The sequence below is a fragment of the Rhinatrema bivittatum genome, chromosome 1, assembly GCF_901001135.1.
Source record: "Rhinatrema bivittatum chromosome 1, aRhiBiv1.1, whole genome shotgun sequence".
Lineage (NCBI taxonomy): Eukaryota > Metazoa > Chordata > Amphibia > Gymnophiona > Rhinatrematidae > Rhinatrema > Rhinatrema bivittatum.
The window spans coordinates 543,315,393-543,319,109 of NC_042615.1; positions in this window are offsets into that span (position 1 = coordinate 543,315,393).

Here is a 3,717-nt window from a genome sequence, read left to right on the forward strand (position 1 = left end):
CCTAGCACAGGAGTGGCTGGAAGACAAGTTTCTGTATGCCTTTCCTCCATGGCCCATGTTGGGCAGATGGTTCGGAGGATTGAGCAACACAGAGGGATGGTGCTCTTGGTATCTCCAGACTGGCCCAGGAGACCATGGTATGCGGATCTGTGGAGGTTCCTGGTGGATTCACCTCTTTGACTTCTGGCACACAGGATCCTGTTGCGGCAGGGACCTGTCCTTCACGATGATCTGACGCAATTTTCTCTTACGATATGGCCCTTGAAAAGGCCTACTTACTATAGTAGGGATACTCTGCAGTGGTGACTTCCACCTTACTGAGAGCTAGAGAGTTCTCCATTTGTTGCCAGAGGATGTGGTTAGTGCAGTTAGTATAGCTGTGTTAAAAAAAGGATTGGATAAGTTCTTGGAGGAGAAATCCATTACCTGCTATTAAGTTCACTTAGAGAATAGCCACTGCCATTAGCAATGATAACATGGAATAGACTTAGTTTTTGGGTACTTGCCAGGTTCTTATGGCCTGGATTGGCCACTGTTGGAAACAGGATGCTGGGCTTCATGGACCCTTGGTCTGACCCAGTATGGCATTTTCTTATGTTCATTTTCTTGGCCTATGTGCGGGTTTGGAGAGTGTTTGAGGCCTGGTGTGAGGATTGAGGTACTCTTTCTTTCTTAGTCAAGATTCCGCTCATTTTAGAATTTTTGCAGGATGGCTTGAATAAAGGCTTGGTTCTCAGTTCCTTGAAGGTGCAAGTAGTGGCTCTCACCTGTTTCGGGGGTCAGGTAAATGGTGAATCCTTGTCGGCTTATCCTGATGTGGCCCGTTTTCTGAAAGAAGTGAACCATCTCCATCCTCTCTTGTGGTTTTCTTTGGAGTCTTAATTTGGTATTGGATTTCTTGGCAGGCTCTATGTTTAGACCAATGAAGAAAAGATTATTTATATTCAGACAACAACTAACAAGGAATGAATTACATAGACTGGATAAACAAATAAGCATGGGTGTAGCTTGCTTGTTACGGCGGTGACTACCCCGAATCAATGAAGCGTGATACTTCACTTGGAATACATATCCAGCGCAGCTCACTGCTTCAACGGCAGGGGGGAATGAAGTAAAGATGATTTATATTCAGACAACCAACAAGGACTGAATTGCACAGGCAGGGTAAACAAGCGTGGGAGTAGCTTGCTTATTACAGCAGTTACTACCCCAAACCAATTAGCTAGATACTTCACTTAGATGCAGCTCCAGCACTGCTGTCTGCATCGTTGGTGGGGGTGGAAGGGAATTGGAACCAAAAAGTTAGAAATAAGGGCCCTGACCTCAGCGGTCAGAGTAACAGATAAGTATGAAAAAAAATAGGTGTGAGGGCTTGCTGGGCAGACTGGATGGGCTGTTTGGTCGTCTTCTGCCGTCGCGTCTATGTTTCTATGTATACCCTGTCCTTGATGTTACTGACCTTGAAAATGATGTTCCTTGTGGTAATTTGCTCTATGCATAGGGTTTTCGAACTCCAAGCCATCTCTGGACAGCGAGATGTAGAGTATCATCATCTGTTGCGACACTTGGATGTCAAGAGACATATTGTCAGGTATTTGAAGGTTTCTAAGCCTTTCTGGAAGTCGGATTGACTATTCTTCACGACAGTACTAGACTGATTCAAGTGAAACTCGGAGACCACCTTCGGTAAAAAGGAACGAACAGTACACAGTTGTATCGCTCCTGGAGTCATCTGAAGGAAAGGTTTATGGCAAGACAAGGCTTGGAGTTGGGGAAACCTTGTTCTTCGCTGCAGTACTAGACAAAGAGAGCTGGTCTCATGGGTTAAGATAGCTCACTGGATTAAGGAAGTAGACACAACTGCATACACGGTTGCAGGGAAGCCATTACCTAGTCAGATTAGGGCTCATTCCACTAGGGCTCAAGCAGTGTCATAGGCAAAAGTTAGATTGTTGACATTTGCCGAGCTGCAATGTGGTGGTCCTTACACACCTTTTCCAGGTCTGGTTGTGCAGGCCCAGGAGGATGTGGCCTTTGCACATGTGGTTTTGACTGGACTGCAGGCACCCTCTTGCCCTATGCGGGAGAGGCTTGGGTACATCCCACTTGTTCTGAATTCATCTGACTGGACGCTAAGAAATGAGAAATTACTACTTGCCTGATAATTTCCTTTTCTTTAGGACAGTCAAATGAATTCAGCTTCTCTCCCATTGCTGTCGAATGATTGCTTTATGGTCCTCTTGTGTGACTACGTGTTACAGGGATTACTGGTAAGTGTTAATCCAATCCCTAGTCTTAATGTTTTATACATTCTTGACTGTGTTGCCTGTTGGCTGAGTATTGAAATGGATACTTGTTTTTAATCAGTTTTGCTAGTCTGTCCACAGTTACTTTTGAAGACAATACTGGCAGGCTGATGTCACTGCAGGGGTATATGTACTGTGTCATCAGTTAGCTCAGTCTCCATCTGCTGGTAGAGGTGCTTAACCCACTTGTTCTGGATTCATCTGACTGTTCTAAAGAAAAGGAAATTATCAGGTAAGTAATTTCTCATTTTATAAAGAATTTAAGTAGTAATAGTGAAGTTCTTGGTCTTCATAACCTATTCTTGAGGGCAGGCCACATTTATATATTGGGGTTTCCCACCTGTGAGTAGGAAGTGAAATGCTTTAGAAGAAAAACTAAATTTGACATACTGGTTTGATGCAGTATTCATCTGCAAGTTCTGTGTCCATGGTCTCCATCTCATCCTCCTGATGAAGCCAAACTATGGCAAAACAGCGTTTGTCGAGGATCTGGTTGGACCTTTTAAAAAAGTAAAATAAAAAGGACTTTCATTATATTTGTTGGGATATTCACATGGATATCATTGGTGGTTAGAACTGTTTAACAATTAAATGAATTTTATTCTATGACAATTCATTAAAATCCATTTGAGTGATACATTTAGACGTAGGATATTTTGTACTTAGGATGCTAAATAGTTTAGAAATCGCTGCATTGTTTTTATTAAATATGTATGTAATGAATAAATGTTTTTGGATACATTTATGCATGAGTTATTTACAAGTTAGTTGGATATATTTTATGAATACTTTATGGTAGTATTTTCTTTAATTTTTATTACTATATACAGTTGTGCTCAAAAGTATGTATACCCCTGGCAGAATTTGTAAGATGTGTAGCATTTTAAGAAAACATGAGTGATCAGATAAAACACATCTGTTATTTTTAATGTTTCAAATGAAACTATTATGCATCACAGAATTGTGAAATCATTAAACAAGCCATAGCAATAAGGGAAATAATAAAATGGTCCTGTTCAAAAGTTTGCATTCCCTTGAATGTTTGGGCTGATAATATACATTTAAGGTGATACAAACATGTTGAGATGGCATTGTGCCTTGTTTGATTGTAATTAGAGTCTATGTATAGTCAGTGTTTCTTAGCTCTTGACAAACCCTTGTGCCTTTCATCCAGGCCTGCACTGACTTTGGTTACTGAAGTATGTGGAAAACAATAGAACTCTCAAAGGATCTGCAAGCAAAAGTAGTTCAACTTTATAAAACAGGAAAAGGATAAAAAAAGATATCCAAAGATTTGAAAATGCCAATCAGTACTGTTCAAACTCTGATCAATAAGCAGAAAATTATGGGTTCTACCAGGAAAATTTGTTGTGATGCAAAGAAAAACCCACAAGCAACTTCTACTGAAATA